The following is a 21,303-nucleotide window of genomic DNA, read 5'->3' as shown; positions in this document are numbered from 1 at the left end:
TGTTCTTGTTACCTCTATTGTTTGACATTTATTTGATGATGAAGAACATAAATATAATAATGATAATCTAACGAAAATGTTAAGTTTAATATGCCTGGCTAACCATTTTCCAACATGGTTTTAGAGCTATGGTTAATATCCTTTGCAGGAAAGATATAACAAGACTAGGAAGAAGCCTATGGCCATGACCATTCCTCCTGCTAAATTTAGCCTGCTATTGTTACATCATTTAATTCTCCAGCCAACATTCAGAAGCATTAAAACTTCAGGGTCAATAACCATTAACCCAACTAAAATCTATTAAGAATACCTTGATAAAGGTTGTTATCCCCCCAAACTAGATTATTTTTTCCATTCTCTCTACAACCAAAACTTCTAGCAAGACACAGTAAACAAATTCCAACTAGGAGAAACCTTGAATCATTACTATTTTTAGGTCATTATACAATTGTTCTCATTGATTTTATTTTTCCCAAATGGCTAGCCATAAAGGAAAATCTAAAGTATTAGAAATCCTCTATTACCCGTTGTTTATTAATTTGGATGAACTGCCCCTTTATTGACACCCATTTCAAAATTCTGGAGACTAATTATGAATTTAACTTTTACAAGCTTCACAAATGGGGGTTTTAGAAATATGAAGATGCCAATGATGAATTTGCCTTCTTGGAATCCTTATTGCCTCAGTTTTGTTTCCCTCAGACATACCATTTTCCAAAATTTGTCAGGTAGTGTGGAGCTTGATACCTTACTAGTGATAATGAAACTCTTTTAGATCCTCTAGTTAAACCTTTGAGGACTTCCTTCAGTTTTTCCACTGATGCTCTTGTTTAGTCAATTTAGTGTTTCTAAATTGATATCATTAATTGTCAACCCGGGGTTCGTAAGCTGATGAAGTGAAGGTGTACTATATGTACTTAAGAAACCTCTTAGATCTTTTTGTCGTTTGGGGGTGTTGTTGTGGTTAAGTTTAACTTCCTAAGATGGAATGGAGATTTTATAAACAGATGAGTGAGTGTGTGTGTAAGGTGATTTCTAAATGAGTGAGTGTGTGTTACAGGTGATTTCTAACTACCTTCTAAACTTGCAAAGAAAAAGCTTGAAATAAATAAATAACTTGAAATGAACTGAAAGCAAAGAACCACTTTCTAATGGCACTAGACACTATTCATGCCGCTGCAAATAAAAAGGTAAGAAAAACCACTTTAAAAACCAATGATAATGTTTATCTCTTCCTAACTCTCTACTTCCAACATATGGTACTATGCAAAACACGATTAGGAAGTAGTTAGAGATGAGTTTAAAAAGTGATCAAAAAATGAGAAAAATCTACTTTAAAGACTAGTTATAATGTTCAGCTCTTCCTAACTCTCTGCTTTCAACATATGGAATTATGAGAAACACGATTAGGAAGTAGTTAAAGATTAGTCTAAAAAGTACTCAAAGCCAGCTGTAATTTATTAGTATTCTGATCTCTAAAAGATGAACAACTTATGATAAAGAGACCATCAATATGTTAACATACAACTTTGAGAAACTAAACTAGAAATCAACTATGAAAATAGAGTAAAGGCAGCAACTTTGAATATGTCAACTGAAAATACCATCAGATATAAAGCAAATACACAAAGACAAAACAATCCCGGGTTAAAAACCTGCAAAAGAACAATACTGATCAGTTTAAAATAAATGCTGGAAATGAAATGACATGAGACCAAATGGTACACTATTATACATGATGAAAGAAATAGAAATTGCTAAAAGCAGGAAAATGAAATCAAACACTATGTACACGGGCTGTCATAGATGGGGGCCCTCCATCCACGCAACCAACTTAAAAGATCAGCTACGAAAAGGTGAACATAACAGTCTTCTTTTTATAAAACCAGCATGTCAGAATACAGTGAAAAGTGCTGTAGGAACAGCCTTCTAAAACAGAGTTTTTATAACAGAATCAGCGCAGCAATTACAATACTCAAAAAGCTAATCTATAAGCGTTGGCACATGCTTTATTTATAAGCACATAGGCAACTACTCTCTGCGTGAACTAAGCAACTATAGCCTAACTTATTAACTATGCAGCAACACGCAGTCTTAGCTAATTAACTTGTGCAGCAAACACGTAGGCAACTCCGTGCACTTTTGAGGGAAACGGTCATCATGGGAGACAAATCTATGTTTGGATCCTGTCTTTAGCTGTCTTCGTGGCGTGGAGGAGGTGCCAGCTATAGTTCCGTGTCCCAACTGCTCACGGCTCCCGTGCCACCATTTAGAACTTGACCGTTTGACCGAGGGAATACCTGCGTTGACCAAGGGCATACGTGACTGGTTTGGCTCAACCAATAGCATACGATCCATGTGTACATCCAACCCAACATGCCCATGTGGCTCGTTCCTTGAGAAGACACGTGGAGCATATCAAACAACAAAAAGGCTGCGGAATCTCTGAACAGCTACGGAATTGCTGAACAGCTGCGGAATTGCTGAACAGCTGCGGAAACTCTGTTTATATGTCAAAAATCTAAACCAACAGTAAAACATAAGCAAAGTTAACTAATTATGCTTAAAGACATCAAATGTAATGATCTGGGTAAGTTTATGCGGAAAATAGAGCAAAAGAGAGGGATAAGTGAGGAAAAGTTGTAGGTAATGATGGATAATAAAGTGCAAGTTAGAGGCTCTACATACCCCCACTACGAGGGTGTTGCATGTCCTCATGCAACGAAAACATTATTTAATCCACCTGCTGAGATGCCTCTGCTAAGACATCTAGTCTTCTCTTCTTCCTCTGTGTGGCCACATTGACTCTTGGTCTTTTCATCAAACATCTGAATTTTAAATTGATCAAAGCTCTGCTTAACTTCCTGCATTTCTTTTTGAGCTTTTTGTTTTCCTTTTGCCAAAGGCCCATATGAAGCATGGTATTATCTTGGACCATCTTGTCCACTTTGCTCTGTTCCTTCAGTTTTTCATTTTCTTGTTTGATGTGGCGATTTAGTACCTCTAGCTCAAATACTTCTTGCTTCAGTGATTGAACTTGCTGTTCAAGAGGTAGAACAGTGCTTGGACCAGCAACAACTTGTTCTAATGTTTCCAAGTAGTTATATACTCTCTGCTGGTCTGCTTCAATCTCTGGTGACCTCTTTGGACTAGGCTCATGCTCAAATTCAGGTTCATGTTCAAATTCAGGCTCATGCTCAAAAGGACTTTCCTCACGTGGAGGGCTAGTCTCAACCTGCTCAAGTCTTGTAGCAACCTTTTTAGGTGTGCTCAAGTCAATAAAGAATGACTCTTTGTTCTTTGTGGCCCCCATTTTGCTTTGTAACCTGCTGCTCCTTCTCACGGTGGTGATGCTCTGTTTTTCTTTTTGTTGCTTCTGTTTTTGTTTTTGCATCTTCTTGGAAAGGGCAGCCTCATGAAGTTGGGCCAACCTATGTGCCAATGGCTGAGTGTCCTCTTCACTGGAATTCTCAGGAGTAAGGTAGGATTCTTGGGCTATGGCTTTTCCTTTATCTTTCTTTTGTTTCTTCCTACTCTCCTTTTTCTTTTGAGCAGCTTCTTGTACAATTTCTTGCAGGGTTTCTGTAATGATTCCTTGGACTGTTTGAGCAGGTTCAGGGTCAATTTCATGTTCAGAATGATGGGCAACATTTTCTTCTTCAACAAGGTCCTGGACAGTTTCTTCTTGGACGGCAGTTTCTGGGGTAACCTCTTCTCTTTTTCTTCTACTCTTTCTAGGCACAGAGGTTTCTCATGCCTCTTCGAAGTGGTTTCTCACAAGAAATCTTTCCCGGGTATCCCTTTTGGCCTCTAACTGTTCTTCAACTAGTATTTTGACAAGCCCATGATGGTATAAATGTGGCTCAATGTTTCTTGGGTTTCTTTGGACTATTGAGCACATTTTTCTAAGGCTTGAGAGTAAAAAGTATGGAAGGTTAATGTCATGCTCTCCTAAGAAATGCATCATAATTTTGGCATGATAAACATATAGAACTCCAAACCTTCCCTCACATGTAAAGAATTTTTGTACTAGTAGAAGCAGAGCTGTCCATTCTTCTTTGACAAGATTAACAGGGATTCCTTTTGTAAAGATGCTAGTGTCCATACCTGGATTCCTCAAAATTTGCTTCCATTGCTGGTCTTGTACTGATCGGTTTTTGAACCATCTCTCCCTAGTTTGTGGTAGTGAAGTGGCCTGTGCCAAACTGCTCTCGGTGACTGTGAATTTCAGATCTCCTATCTCCACTTGGTTGTCTTTCTCTTTGAAAAAACGTGCAAAAGTCTTTGTGACCTCTTTATGATAACCCTTGAATTTTTGAATGCACTGGAGCCAATTTGCCTTTTGCAAAGGGTCTTTGACTTGGGGATATCCTTCCAGAAATTTGGAGCCCTCTGGCTCTGCCCTCAGAAGTTTACCCATCGATTCTCTGGCTCTGTTTTACGGCTCTATTTTAATACTCTTGAGGAAGGGTTATACGGCTTCAATAGTGGCTTTAACTCAACAGCTTTACGGCTTCAACAGTGGTTTCCACACAGTAGACTTACGGCTTCAACACAACAGCCGTAATACATTCACAACAGTGGTCGAAGTTTAGCAGAGGAGATAAACGAAATAGAGTATGGTTACGATGACAGAGTGGTGAATAAGGCAGAGCAGTGGAAAGCAAGGAAAATGCGGAAGTGAAACAACTGCGTGAATGAGATAATACATGCGTAGGAGGGTTATGAATGATGGGAAGAAACGGTTAAGTCCTTAGACTTCGGTCATGAGTGTACATTTGGCTGCGGAATCATAACGCAGAGAGTCGTAGTACAATTGTCTACGTCACTTAGGTACAAAAATTTAAATGGAAACGCAGCCGTGTGTGGGCTTTTAAATCGTGATGAATGGTGGCTGTTAAGGCTGAGAGATATGGGGATTTCGGTCGAGTAATGGAGAGAATTGGCAATCATTACATTGAATGGCAAAAAACACAACCCGTAAACTATGCAAAATGTTATAACCATAGGTTTAGAAATTAGATCATACCTTAGGTGTCCGCGTTTTGATTCCTTTTGCTTATCTGACATTAACCTTTCATTGTTTGTTGCTGCTACATGACCTTTCAATTTTTGCTGATGACCTTTGGACTGCAGATTCCCTCTTTAAACAGACTGTGTTTTTTTATGCAGGTACAGAAAGTGTATTGGCTGCGGAATTGGGATATTGGCTGCGGAATTGCTCCTCAGGTGCAGAAACTGCAGAAATACCCTTCTGACTGCACAAAACAACTTTAGCTGTGTAAAAATAAATCTGACAATGATTTTATTGATGGAATGGAATGTAATGGATGGATGAATGGAAAGAAATGAGGTGGAGTGAGAGTGGTTGAATGAATAAGATGGTGAATGAAGTGGATGAAATGGCGAAATGAGATGGAAGTGAGAGAGATTTTTTGGAAAACATGAGGTGTCAGGTGACCCTGATTTTCACCTCAGGTTTTCTGCATAAGATTGCCAATCAGAGATTGGTTTTCAGGCTTATACATTTATTCCTTTTTTTTTTTTTTTCAAAAACCAAAGATTAGGCTGATGGAGGAGAAGAATCCTTCTCCACCAACCTGATTGCAGAATCTTCTTTAAACAACTTGACAAATTCCTCTTTTGAGAGTGGCCTCTGGTAGACTTTCAATCTATGGCCATTCACAATAAGAGGTGTTTGAAATTCATCAATAGTTTTCACTCGAACTGCTCCATTACTAAAGACTTCATCAACCTCATATGGCCCAAGCCAATGAGTTTGAAATTTTCCTTTGAAGTCCTTAAACTTTGAATCAAACAATAGAGCCCAATCTCCTTTCTGAAACTTTCTTTCTTTGATATGACGATCATGCCATTTAGATCTTTGGTGTTGAACTAGATCGGTCCTTAGAATTGCATCTTGTCTTATTTCATCTAGCTCATTTAGCTGGTCCATTCTGTTTTTTTGGGCTTCTGTGAGGCTCATCCCCAATTGGACTGCCATCTTGAAGGTCTTGATTTGGAACTCAATGGGGAACAGGACTTCCTTCCCATAAACAAGTTCATAGGGAGAATGTCCTGTTGTGTTCCTCCATGTAGTTCTATAGGCCCATAAGGCTTCAGGAAGCCTTTCTGCCCAATCTCTTCTATGAAGATGAACAGTCTTAGTGATAATGCCTTCAAGAACTTTATTGGTAGATTCCACTTGGCCATTGGATTGTGGATGGTAGGGAGTAGATGTTCTGTGCTTGATCTTATATTCCTCCATCAGCTTCTCCATCAATTTAGATGTAAATTGGCTTCCCTGATCTGTTACAATTTCCCTTGGGACACCAAAACGAGTGAAAATATCCTCAAAAAGAAATTGAACAATTGAATTTTCAGTGGCAGAAGGCAATGCCTTGGCTTCTACCCACTTAGTAACATAATCAGTACAAACCAGTATATACTTCTTTTGCTTTGATGGTGGATTAATTGGTCCAACGAAATCTAGAGCCCATTTCTCAAAGGGTTCGATGCATACCTGAGGCTGTAGTGGCATTTCATTTGAAGGAGTTGGTCTCCCAACTCTTTGGCAGCTGTCACACCTTCTAACATACTTCTTTGCATCTTTAAAGAGAGAAGGCCAATAATATCCTAGAGAAAGGATTTTATAGGCTGTCCTCTTGTCAGCAAAGTGCCCGCCGCATGGTTCATCATGACATGCCTTAAGGATGTCAGGCATTTCATCTTCCCGAACACACCTTCTGATTATACAATCTAGCCCTGTTTTGAACAATTCATTAGAAATCCAAGAATAATGTGAACTCTCCTGAATGATTTTCCTTTTCTCATTAGGAAATAAGTGTAGAGGTAGCTTCCCTGTAACTAGATAATTAGCCATATCTGCATACCAAGGAAACTTGGTAGTTACTGCAAACAAGTATTCATCTGGAAACTTATCTTCTACTGGAGAATCTTCATTAGTGTTTTGGATTCTAGACAAGAAATCAGCTACTGTGTTTTGTTTTCCAGGTCTATCTAACACAGTAATGTTGAATTCTTGTAAGAGTAAAAGCCATATTGTAACTCTACCATTAGTAACAGGTTTGTTCATTAAATATCTTATGGCAGAGTGATCAGTATGGACAAAGGTTTCATAGCCGTTTATGTAGTGTCTAAACTTATTGATCGCATGTACCACAGCTAAGAACTCTTTTTCTATAACAGTATAATTTAACTCAGTGGGAGTCAAATTTTTACTTGTGTAATAAATGGCATAAGGGATCAAATCCTTTTGTCCCAAAACAGCTCCTAGAGCTGTATCTGAAGCATCAGTAGAAATGTGGAAAGGGAGTTTCCAATTTGGCCCCCTTAAGATGGGTGCTTCAGATATTCTAGTCTTTAAAGCTTCAAAGGCAAATTGACACTCAGGATCCCATTTGAACTCACAGTCTTTGGTAAGCAATTTGAAAAGAGGAGATGCTATCTTAGTGAAGTTTTCAATAAATCTTCTGTAATATTCAGTAAACCCAAGAAAACTTCTAACATCTTTCTGGCAATTTGGAACAGGTAACTTAGAGATGACTTCAACTTTGGATCTATCAACCTTAATCCCATCTCCTGAAATATGATGTCCTAAAACAATCCCTTCAGTAAACATCATAAAACACTTTTCATGACTTAAAGAAAGATTTGTTTCCTTACATCTTATCAGTACTTTTTCCAAATTTTCCAAAGCTTCTTCAAATGTATTACCATAAACTGTGAAATCGTCCATGTATACCTCTACACAATCATGAATCAGATCTGAAAAGATTCCTAGTACAGCCCTTTCAAATGTAGTGGGTGCATTGCACAATCCAAAAGGGAGTACTCGGTAGGCAAAAGTTCCCCAAGGACAAGTAAATGTGGTTTTGTCTTGATCTTCAGGTGCTACCTGAATTTGATTATACCCACTAAAACCATCCAAGAATGAGAAATACTTTTTACCTGCTAAAGTATCTAGTACCTGATCAATAAAAGGTAGAGGGAAATGATCTTTTAAGGTTGCCTTGTTCAATTCTCGATAATCAATGCAAACTCTCCATTTACCATTCTTTTTGGGCACTATAACCAAGGGAGAAACCCATTGGCTATCTGAAATGGGGTAAATGAAGTTTACCTTGAGCAATTTCTGGAGTTCTTCTTTCACGATTTCCCTAAGGTTTGGATTCATCCTTCTTTGTGGTTGCCTAATAGGTCTGCTGTTTTCTTCAATATAGATGTGATGAATACAAGTCTTAGGATCGATTCCTTTCATGTCAGTGTATTCCCATGCAAATGCAGTGGAATGTTTTTGCAAAAGTTTAGTTAATTCTTCTTGTTGTGGTCTTTCCAAGTTTTTGTTAATGTTCAATGTTTTTCCTGGAAGGATTTCAACTGTAGAACTACCAAACTCTTCCATTGAGAAGAGAGACATCTGTCTAGAGGAGAGATATTCAATGTCTGCATCTAACTGAAACTGTGTAGAGTCATATTCTAAAGGTATTTCAAAATTTTCTAATGTATTTAGAATTTGACTATCCTCACTGATCTGAGAGATGGTTAGAACAGGTTGAATAGTATCCTCATCATCAACCCACTCATCTTCTCCTATTTCTGTTATTGCCTTTGCTGGAGGATACAAGTTGAATTTCTTGGTGGAATTACCATCTGATATATACATGTCCCCAGACCTACAACTGATAAAAGCATCAGCTGTTGCTAACCAAGGTCTTCCTAAGATAAGAGGATGTCCTCCTAGATTGTTCTTGGGAGTTAAAATCATAAAATCAACTGGATATTCCCAAGAGTCTAGGGAGACTGGAATGTCTTCCAATACACCATCAGGTTTAATGATTGATCTATCTGCAAGTTGCAGTAAAGTAGGTGTAAAGAGAAGGTTAGGAAGCTTTAACTGATCCATGGTCTGTCTACTCATGATGTTGATCGCGGCTCCTAAGTCAATCAAAGTATTTGGGATTTCAACCCCATTAATATGAGTTTTGACAATAGGGCTACCGGGATCCACATACTTTTGCATGGTAATCTTACCCATCATAATGTCTGCAATTTTTCCAACTAGATGTATCCTTTTGGTATCTTTGGTTCTCTTTCCTGTTTTCTTCAAACTCAACTCCTTTATTGTCTTCGCTAGAATGGGAATTTCCTTAATGGCTTGTAACAAGGGGATCTTGATACAGACATTCTTCAATTCATCTAGAAAACTATAGTCAGGCACCCATATTTGCTTTTCCACTCCTTTGTCAATTTGTAATCTTTCAGGATAAGGAGGTGTAGCTAAAGGTGTAGGTTGCTCAACTATGGGAGTTGTAGAGGTTGATTCTTTTTCTTTTTCTTTTTGGATATTTTGGTTTTGAAGTGATACTTCAAAACCCTTATTGACTTTGAGAGATTCTTCCTCAAAAATGCTTGGTTGTTGAATACTTGTAGAAGGTTGATCTAAGATTCTACCTGATCTGAGTTGTACTTCATTGAGAGGAACAACCATATAGGTAGGGAATGGTTGACCTTCCATCATGTAAGCATTTTGAGGGTTCCTATTATTTGGATTTGGTAATGGCTGAGAGGGAAGTTGATTTGATTTCTGCTGGGATTGAAGCGAGAGTTGAGAATTTTGATTTTGTGGAGGAGGTTGTTGTTGTTGAGGGTATGGTAATGATAGTTGTTGACCTTGATTTGGAAGTTGTGGAGCTTGTTGATTCTGAAATGATGGAGGATATTGATAGAATTGAGCAAATCTCCCATAAGGATTTTGCATGCTTTGCATCCATGCTTGAAAAGCATTTTGAGGTTGAGGCCAAGGTTGTTGCCAAGGATTCCAATTTGGTTGGGATTGAGAATTCATAGAGTTGTTAAACCCTTGATTCTGTTGCCCTTGCCAAGGTCTCCTTGCAATAAAACAGAGAGATTCAAGTGTATTTGGATCCTCTTGAAAGACTGCTTTGAGGCCAGGTATTGAAGGACAATCCTTAGTCTCATGAGTTTCTGAGCAAATTACACATGTTTCTACAACGTGTGTGTCCAAGGGACATTCCCTTAAAGCATGTTTCCTTCTACATTTCGGGCAGAAAATGGCCAAAGCCTCAGCTTCTGCTTTTTGTTTATTGTGAATCTTAAGGGTATCTAGTTGTTCACTAAGACTCCCTAAGATGTCAGTTTTGAATTCATCAAGCATATTGCCGATTTCAGCCCTACTTACTGATCCTGTTGCAGATTTATTTGCTCTAAGGAGAGAAGGATCTCTAGGCCCTTTTTGAGTTTTTGATTTGCCTCTTGAGAGATGGATACAAAGTTCTGCTATATCATTGAGTGAAAGTTGAGAAATATCCCCTTTCCCCATCATGTTTAAGATATCTATCCATTCATCCCTAATGGCTTTTAATAAGAGGGCTTTTAAGGTCTCTTCATCCAAGCTACTCATTTTTGCTCTTTTCAAGTTATATTGAAATCTTTCAAGTAAATCTTCTAAGCTCTCATCTTCTCTTTGTATCATTTTAAAAACCTCGTCCTTGTGATTAGTAGGCATACAATAGTCCAAATACCTATCCAAAAATGTCTGTTTCATTTCATCCCAAGACCTAATGGATTGAGTGAGTAACCCCATGAACCATTTCAAGGCTTGATCCTTCAGTGTTGAAGGGAACAATTTGAGTTTCTGAGAGTCATCCAGGTAGTCATAAGTTCGACACACCACTTCAAACTCAAATAAAAATGTTTCAGGGTCCTCAGTCCTTAACCCATGGAAATTTGGGAGGACAGATGGTGATATGTTTTTCATAGTGGCTCGGGAATCCTCATTAACAATGGGAAACCCAAATGAATTATCTCCATCTCTATTTCTTCCTCCAAGGGGACCTCTACCTCCATTATTGTTGTTGTTTCCTCCTCCTCCTCTACCTCTACCTCTACCTCTACCACCTCCTTCTTCCTCTGCCATGATGGTTCTCCTAGGGATTTCAAAATCTTCTGGTTCCTCTACAAAAGGTGAATGAGAAGAGATTTCTCCTTCTTCTTCAGATGATTCCACTTCCTCAATTACAATTGGTCTTTCTGTAGGAGAAAGAGAAGAGTCTCTTCCTGGTTCAAATTCAATAGAAGGTGTAGGAGAGTCAACTCTTGGCTCTTGAATTCCAGGAATTCTAGGACTAGGAGTGTCGGTTGGAGATAAGGGAGGTGTCTCTTGTCTATCCCTTGAAGCAGATGGACTTGTAAAAATTGAACTTCGAGCTCTAGCTAAAAACCTTCCCCTAGAATCTCTAGCTCTATGCATGTCATTTTTTTTTATTATTATTTTTCTTCAAGTCAAGTTAATAGTTCTTTTTCTGATCTTCCAGGTCACTCTAGGTGCAAGAAGAGAGCATACTCAAGAAACTACCAAATCAATAACTTTCTCTTTTCTGATCCTCCAGATCACCTTGAAGTGCAAGAGGAGAGCATACTTTGATAGGTTATCAACTTCTTTCCTTGAAATTTTTATGTTTTTTTTTCTCTAAGAATATGGCTACTTAATTTCACTTCCCCGGCAATGGCGCCAAAATGTTTAGTCAATTTAGTGTTTCTAAATTGATATCATTAATTGTCAACCCGGGGCTCGTAAGCTGATGAAGTGAAGGTGTACTATATGTACTTAAGCAACCTCTTAGATCTTTTTGTCGTTTGGGGGTGTTGTTGTGGTTAAGTTTAACTTCCTAAGATGGAATGGAGATTTTATAAACAGATGAGTGAGTGTGTGTGTAAGGTGATTTCTAAATGAGTGAGTGTGTGTTACAGGTGATTTCTAACTACCTTCTAAACTTGCAAAGAAAAAGCTTGAAATAAATAAATAACTTGAAATGAACTGAAAGCAAAGAACCACTTTCTAATGGCACTAGACACTATTCATGCCGCTGCAAATAAAAAGGTAAGAAAAACCACTTTAAAAACCAATGATAATATTTATCTCTTCCTAACTCTCTGCTTCCAACATATGGTACTATGTAAAACACGATTAGGAAGTAGTTAGAGATGAGTTTAAAAAGTGATCAAAAAATGAGAAAAATCTACTTTAAAGACTAGTTATAATGTTCAGCTCTTCCTAACTCTCTGCTTTCAACATATGGAATTATGAGAAAAACGATTAGGAAGTAGTTAAAGATTAGTCTAAAAAGTACTCAAAGCCAGCTGTAATTTATTAGTATTCTGATCTCTAAAAGATGAACAACTTATGATAAAGAGACCATCAATATGTTAACATACAACTTTGAGAAACTAAACTAGAAATCAGCTATGAAAATAGAGTAAAGGCAGCAACTTTGAATATGTCAACTGAAAATACCATCAGATATAAAGCAAATACACAAAGACAAAACAACCCCGGGTTAAAAACCTGCAAAAGAACAATACTGATCAGTTTAAAATAAATGCTGGAAATGAAATGACATGAGACCAAATGGTACACTATTATACATGATGAAAGAAATAGAAATTGCTAAAAGCAGGAAAATGAAATCAAACACTATGTACACGGGCTGTCATAGATGGGGGCCCTCCATCCACGCAACCAACTTAAAAGATCAGCTACGAAAAGGTGAACAGAACAGTCTTCTTTTTATAAAACCAGCATGTCAAAATACAGTGAAAAGTGCTGTAGGAACAGCCTTCTAAAACATAGTTTTTATAACAGAATCAGCGCAGCAATTACAATACTCAAAAAGCTAATCTATAAGCGTTGGCACACGCTTTATTTATAAGCACAGAGGCAACTACTCTCTGCGTGAACTAAGCAACTACAGCCTAACTTATTAACTACGCAGCAACACGCAGTCTTAGCTAATTAACTTGTGCAGCAAACACGTAGGCAACTCCGTGCACTTTTGAGGGAAACGGTCATCATGGGAGACAAATCTATGTTTGGATCCTGTCTTTAGCTGTCTTCGTGGCGTGGAGGAGGTGCCAGCTATAGTTCCGTGTCCCAACTGCTCACGGCTCCCGTGCCACCGTTTAGAACTTGACCGTTTGACCGAGGGAATACCTGCGTTGACCAAGGGCATACGTGACTGGTTTGGCTCAACCAATAGCATACGATCCATGTGTACATCCAACCCAACATGCCCATGTGGCTCGTTCCTTGAGAAGACACGTGGAGCATATCAAACAACAAAAAGGCTGTGGAATCTCTGAACAGCTGCGGAATTGCTGAATAGCTGTGGAATTGCTGAACAGCTGCGGAAACTCTGTTTATATGTCAAAAATCTAAACCAACAGTAAAACATAAGCAAAGTTAACTAATTATGCTTAAAGACATCAAATGTAATGATCTGGGTAAGTTTATGCGGAAAATAGAGAAAAAGAGAGGGATAAGTGAGGAAAAGTTGTAGGTAATGATGGATAATCAAGTTCAAGTTAGAGGCTCTACATCTCTAATCAAGATTTGCCATAAAGTTTCTTTTTCAAAAAAAGTGCATATCTTTGAGTCTTTTTTACCAAAAAAATCAGAATTACCCAGAACAAACCCAACTTATCCCTCTACAATGTTCCCTTAGATGTCTAGGAAGGTTATTTCCTTAGTTTCTTTTCTGTTAGGATATCTTAATGATGAGTGGGTTGATGAAGTTATTTTGGGGTTTTTATCAATCGCTTCTTCTTGTAAAAGACCATCAATTATGTTCAATTATTGTGGGATGCAATTCATGATCAATTCTTGAAGTTCAATGTTGAAGGGTCATTCAAGAACTAGACAATTTTGACTTACTTATGTTTATATCATAGGTCAGAAAGGTTCAAGTTTAGTTTACAAAAATTGGAAGTTGAAGGAAAACAATAGTCAGTGATTCATTGGACCTCATTAGTGATGAAAATTTTTGAAGAATTTTCTTTTAGTGATTTTGTCAATAATATTTTTTTATATATGGCAATATGTTTGTTAAGTAGTGATGCATTTCCTAGAGTTTCAATAGACACCAAAAGAATTATGGGTTTGAGTGTGCAATATAAAGTTGGAGACTCCAAAATTTTACAGAAATTTGGATCTATGGTTGAGAGCTTCCACCCTAAAAATTACCACCTCCCCATGAGGATTTTGGCACTAGAGTATATCAGAAAATGATGAACATTGATGATGTTCATTTTGTTTCCAAGCAACAAAAGGCTCAATTTAAACTAAAAGCACATGTTGGCCTATTCATAGTCAAAACCAGAGCTGTAGAAAAAGAAGTCAATGATTTGTTAAGTCACACTAAGTTTAGATTTAGTTTCAATTGGCTATATGATCCATTAGGAGTAATATCATCAATGGGAGTTGGGAAAAAGTATGCACCATATGTGCACATTGCAAAACCTAAAATTGAATAATATGCCAACAAAGAAGAATGGGGAGAGAGCACACTTTAGGAAGCTTAGGAGATAGTTTCTAGTCAAACAACATTGGAAACTTCAAGGATGACAGAAAAAGAAAATTTAAAATACTAAGAGAAAGTTTATCTCCAGAAGAATAGACTTACAGAAGGCATCATTCAAAGTGTTCAAGATAAGAAAAACCATAAATGTTGAAGAACAGTCCTTAGAAGTTCAAACTTTTGAATAACCTATCACAACAATAGTTTAGGGAGAATTGCATTTTCATTACAACAGATTGAAAAAACCACCATAGATTATTCTTCTTCTCCTTCTTCTTTAAGGTAGTTGAGTATTTTTACAAGATTCTTAGAGAGGAAGAAGAAAAATGAAGCACTAAAAACTTCTACGTATGCAGAGTTCTGGAAACAATCTTCCACAACTCATACTAGATTACTTTCTACCTTAGATACCGAAAGAGGACAGTTCCAATTAGCATTTTTGGAACTAAATTTCCCTGCGCCTAAGAGTGTTAAAGATTAAAAAACCCATATGTTTTCATTTGATGCTAAACACATACATCCTATATATCAAATTAATCTTCACAAGCAAGCATGAGAAATGATATACACATCATTGACAAGCTCTGCCATGGAAACTACTAAGTTACAAGCATCTCTAAATAATATTCATCGTCAATTGAAGATAGAAAATATGTCTTCTCTCACAAAGGACACCAAAATTAATGGGGTGGAGGATCTAGTTTTAAAGTTAGAATTGAATCCTAAAGATATAAAGGAACCTTAGAAAATAATTAAAAGTAAAAATGAAGACATATAGGCACTAAGGAAACAACTAAAATTATCAACAACTGAACATACCCAAGCACAAGAAGTAGGCCAGTTGGAGAAGGAAAAAGAAAATATGCTTTCAATGATTTTCGATCAAAATGTATGGATTCAAAAGATGGAGGCAGAGATGGAGAAATTAATCAGGGAAATAAAACTCCAAACCATCACTTGAGCAGGGATATCTACAATAATAGTATCTACAACAATAGTGTCCATAATAGAAACATAAACTACTAGTGAGAATCTAGTAGAGCAACTATCAAAGGCTATAGGAGACTTGTCATTAAAAGATATGGAGATTGAAAAATGAGAGTTCAGTTGGAGAAGACTCAAGATAATAAAAGAAATTCAACCATGACTTAACTCTGAAATAATTTTTGAACAAGAGGAGCTAGTGCAAAGGCCAAACACAACTATTACTAAGATTAAAGAAGATTTAGATCACAAGCCAAGGGAAGCAACAAGAATAATCAAAGTGCTAAACTCTAAAACAAAAAAGAACTCAAGGAATTTGGAACTGAATATAGGACTTATACAATCTTAGAAGTAAAAATAGTTTTGACAAAAAAGAACTTAATGTCAGAGTTAGAAAATAAATGTAAAAAATTAGAAGCACATGTCACAAAAAAATTCATAGAAAGTTTAACATTTTATGCTAGAAAGGACTTCCATCTCTACAAGATATTAGTGGCCCATTGATTCCACTAGAGAATCACCAACAGATATTGCATGAGAGAGTAGCAGATAGAAGAAAGTTTGCCAAAATCAAAGGGATAATTAGTGGTAAATCATTCCTTGAAGGCCTAGAATATGATATTTTTATCCAACATGAAATTCAACATTTGTTCATTACAAGACCAACCTTTGAAAAGTACACAGAAGTCGATGAGGCATATAGAAAACTAACAATTTTTTTATCCTAGATGATAAAACATGGGATAAATTATGTTATGGATCTGATATGAAAATATATGAAAATACAAATATACCCAAGAAATAACGAGATAGATAGATATAAGTGCTTTTTATTAATATCAAACCCTTAAGGTAGGGCAACACCATACATTCACTCCTTAAGGAAGGAGAACACTCCACCAGCCATATGCCTGTTCATACAATAATCCTTGACACCTCTAAATGTGGAGTCTCTAGCTTCTATATAGGCCTCATACATACAATACCATGGGTTATTACCATGGTTCGCTCAATACCATCTATCTAATACCATGGGCCCCTTACATTACTACTAACTAGTTGTGGTCCCTTACATGATACGGGTTAACCACCTTATTACTATGGCCCGTCCCATTATTACATTATTCCCTTGAGTACCTCCCTTTGTACCCCATATTATCGCCCCTAGGTATATAACATTCCACCCCACTTAGCATGTTTCGTCCCCGAAACATAGGAAGAACACAAATAATAAGATCTACTCAAAAGAGTAGTCCACAAGTACCATGCACATGCATCTAGCCATCCAAGAGAAAGGTGAACCCTCGGTCTTGTTGGTGCCTCGCTCGCTTGAGTTGGAAGTTGATCGTGGTAGCTCTTCTGTGTTGATGTGTAGTACGTGGATCTTTGCTCCTCTCTATTTGTCATGCAGGGGTTGTTGTCCTTGTGGCTAATTGGTTGCCATCTTGTTGGTTGTTGTCTTGTGGGGTGATGTGGGTGATGATATGTTGAAGTTTTAACCCACGGTGTCTTTTTCTTTAATTCACTCCATACTAGATCCTCACTATTATCTGGTACATGTTGTGGTGCCTGCTGTGGTGTCTTATCTTCCAATATTACTTCAACCACTGAGCCCTCATCTAATGTATCAACACCTGTATCCTTTTCTGCTTCAGCCTCTGTTTTTGTTTGATTGTCGATCATCAATGGCTCATCATCTGATATGTAAGTCCCTGGAAAATTTTCTACGTCAGTCTCCATGGACTCTACCTGTTTATTCATGGAAATATCGTGTAATGTAGTTTTCTTCTTTTTATACCAGAGCTTCAGGAATTTCTTCTACACGTTAATATTTATAGTACCCACCGATTCCATCCATAGGTATCCCAAAAAAACATCCTCATTAGCCATATCTGAAGCATAAAAATTAGAATGCAAGACATACTTGTCCATAGAAATCTTCAAATATTTATAAACTTGCACCTGCTCATTATTAACCTGTGTGTGCTTCATGTGGTTAACTGACACTTGTAATTTTTTTGCCAAGTTGACATTTATGAGATTTTTCTTGCAACTCGAATTTATGGACACAATGATTTTATCCTTCTGAATCAATCCATGAACCTGCAATAAGGATATACCAGTAGAAAATAACTCCTTACGTGCCTCATTCTCCTTTGTTCTAGCATGAGACCATTTGTCTAAAAGGACTCTTTCAAATTCCGCATCTGAAAGTTTTGTCAACTACTTGTTGTCAAGTGAGAAATACCATCTATAAGCCTCATCTTTGAAACCAGGCCACATTGAATCCTTCCAATTTTTTTCCCATACTGACCTTTTTTTTTTCTAAATTCTTCAATAGTAGGGCCATTATCTTTCCTATAAAACATAGAGCCGTCATGAAGAGGGTTTTGAAAAAAAATTCATTTACTTGGTGAAAAATTGAAATTGTCACAGTTTAGTCAATATTGCTTAGAATCCCTATTATGACCTGTTTGCGTAAATGGAACAACCATTTTGCATCTGCCCATGTGATAGAAATCTTGATCAAGGCACTGGAATTTCATATCTGTGCTGCAACTCTCCCGCTGTCACTAAAAATTCTAAAAAAAGAGTTGATTTTAAATCAGCGATATCTCCCTCATCTGGACTTCGATTTGACTGATTTTTTTTTGAAATTAGGTACTTTTTCAAAAAGAATCCAGATTTGCAATTAGATTTTGTAGATTTTGCCCTAAAATGTACAAATATGATCTGTAAACTCGCCACCCAAGAAAAAATATCTATAACACCACTGATTTTTAGATCAACGATATCTCCTTCATCTGGACTCCGATTCAGCCGATTTTTTTTTGAAATTAGGTATTTTTCACAAAGAATTGAGATCTGCAATTAGATTTTGCAGATTTTTCTCTAAAATGTACACATCTGATATGCAAACTTTCCACCCCAGAAAGTTCCTGCAAAAAGTAAAAGAAATTCTCCACTTTTTCCCTATAAAGTGCTATGATACCACTTGTTATGGATCTTATCTGAAAATATATGAAAATACAAATATACCCAAGAAATAACCAAATAGAAATAGATATAAATGCTTCTTTATTAATATCGAACCCTTAAGGTAGGGCAACACCATACATTCACTCCTTAAGGAAGGAGAACACTCCACAAGCCATATGTCTGTTCATACAATAATCCTTGACACCCCTCAATGTGGAGTCTCTAGCTTCTATATAGGTCTCATACATATAATACCATGGGTTATTACCATGGTTCCCTCAATATCATCTGTCTAATACCATGGGCCCATTACATTATTACTAACTACTTGTGGTCCCTTACATGATACGGGTTAACCATCTTATTTATTACTATGGCCCATCCCATTATTACATTATTCCCTTGGGTACCTCCCTTTGTACCCCATATTATCCCCCCTAGGTATATAACATTCCACCCCCCTTAGCATGTTTCATCCCCGAAACATGGGAAGAACACAAATAATAAGATATACTCAAAAGAGTAGTCCACAAGTACCATGCACGTGCATCTAGCCATCCAAGAGAAAGGTGAACCCTCGATCTTGTTGGTGTCTCGCTCGATTGAGATGGAAGTTGATCATGGTAGCTCTTTTGGGTTGATGTGTAGTAGCTTGATCTTTGATTCTTTCTATTTGTCATGCGGGGGTTGTTGTCCCTGTGGCTAATTGGTTGCCATCTTGTTGGTTGTTGTCTTTCGGGGTGATGTGGGTGATGATATGTTGAAATTTTAACCCATGGTGTCTTTTTCTTTAATTCACCCCTTACTGGAGCTTGACTATTATCTGGTGCATGTTGTGGTGCCTACTGTGGTGTTTTATCTTCCAATATTACTTCAACCACTGAGCCCTCATCTAATGTATCAACACCTGTATCCTTTTCTGCTTCAGCCTCTGTTTGTGTTTGATTGTCGATCATCAATGTCTCATCATCTGTTATGTCAGTCCCTGAAACATCTTCTACTTCAGTCTCTGTGGACTCTACCTGTTTATTGATGGAAATATCCTGTAATGTAATTTTCTTCTTTTTATACCAGAGCTTCAGGAATTTCTTCTGCATGTTAATATTTATAGTACCCACCGATTCCATCCACGGGTATCCCAAAACAACATCCTCACTAGCCATATCTGAAGCATAAAAATCAGAATGCAATACATACTTGTCCATAGAAATATTAAAATCTTTATAAACTTGCACCTGCTCATTATTAACCTGTGTGTGCTCCATGTGGTTCGGTGGCACTTGTAATTTTTTTGCCAAGTTGACATTTATGAGATTTTTCTTGCAACTCAGATTTATAGACACAATGATTTTCTCCTTCTGAATCAATCCATGAACCTACAAAAAAGATATACCAGTAGAAAATAACCCCTTATGTGTCTCATTTTCCTTTGTTCTAGCACGAGACCATTTGTCTAAAAGGACTCTTTTAAATTCTGCATCTGAAAGTTTTGTCAACTGCTTGTTGTCAAGTGAGAAATACCATATGTAAGCCTCATCTTTGAAACCAAGACACATTGAATCCTTCCAATTTTTTGCCCATACTGACTTTTTTTGTTTTATGAATTCTTCAATAATAGGGCCATTATCTTTCCAGTAAAACATAGTTACATTATGAAGAGGGTTTTGAAAAAAAATTCACTTACTTGGCAAAAATTTGAAATTGTCACAGTTTAGTTAATATTGCTTAGAATCCGTATTATAACCTGTTTTCGGAAATGGAACAACCATTCTACATCTATCCATGTGATAGAAATCCCGATCAAGGCACAGGAATTTCATATCTACACTGCAACTCTTCCGCTGTCACCAAAAATTCTGAAAAAGAGCTGATTTTAAATCAGCGATATCTCCCTCATCCAGACTCCCATTCAACTGATTTTTTTTTGAAATCGGGTATTTTATCACAAAGAATCCATATCTGCAATTATATTTTGCATATTTTCCCCTAAAATGTACAAATCTTATCTGCAAACTCGCCACCCCAGAAAAATATCTGTAACACCACTGAGTTTTAGATCAATGATATCTCCTTCATCTGGACTTTGATTCGACCATTTTTTTTTTGAAATCGAGTATTTTTCACAAATAATCTAGATCTGCAATTAGATTTTTCATATTTTTCCTTAAAATATACAGATCTGATCTGCAAACTCGCTTCCCCAGAAAGTCCCTGCAAAAGATAAAAAAATTCTCCACTTTTGCCCAAAAAGTGCTCTGATACCACTTGTTATGGATCTGATATGAAAATATATGAAAATAAAAATATACCCAATAAATAACGAGATAGAAATAAATATAAATGCTTCTTTTTTAATATCAAACCCTTAAGGTAGGGCAACACCATACATTCACTCCTTAAGGAAGGAGAACACTCCACAAGCCATATGCCTGTTCATACAATAATCCTTGACAACTCCCAATCTGGAGTCTCTAGTCTCTATATAGGCATCATACATACAATACATGGGTTATTACCATGGTTCCCTCAATACCATCTATCTAATACCATGGGCCCATTACATTATTACTAACTACTTGTGGTCCCTTACATGATATGGGTTAATCACCTTATTTATTACTATGGCCCATCCCATTATTGCATTATTCCCTTGGGTACCTCTCTTTGTACCCCATATTATCCCCCCTAGGTATATAACACATGTTATGATATCGATTGACTATCTATGGAAGATGTCGAGTGATATGGTTGATCTCTTCTATTATGTCATGTTCTGGCTCTATAAGGAGAGAATGGATGTGATCTACCAAAATGTCTTCAATCTATTCATGTTGAGTGATTTGATTTCTTGCCCCATCCTTCAAAGAGAAGATATGATTCTATTGTCAGTTTTTGACCATCACTTTATCGAGAATCTTGTATTTTTTTCTCCTTATCGAAACTA

This window comes from Pinus tabuliformis, chromosome Q (genome assembly GCF_031772625.1).
Source record: "Pinus tabuliformis cultivar Carrire ecotype Pingquan chromosome Q, CPIR1, whole genome shotgun sequence".
NCBI lineage: Eukaryota > Viridiplantae > Streptophyta > Pinopsida > Pinales > Pinaceae > Pinus > Pinus tabuliformis.
Note: the sequence above shows the minus strand (reverse complement) of the source record.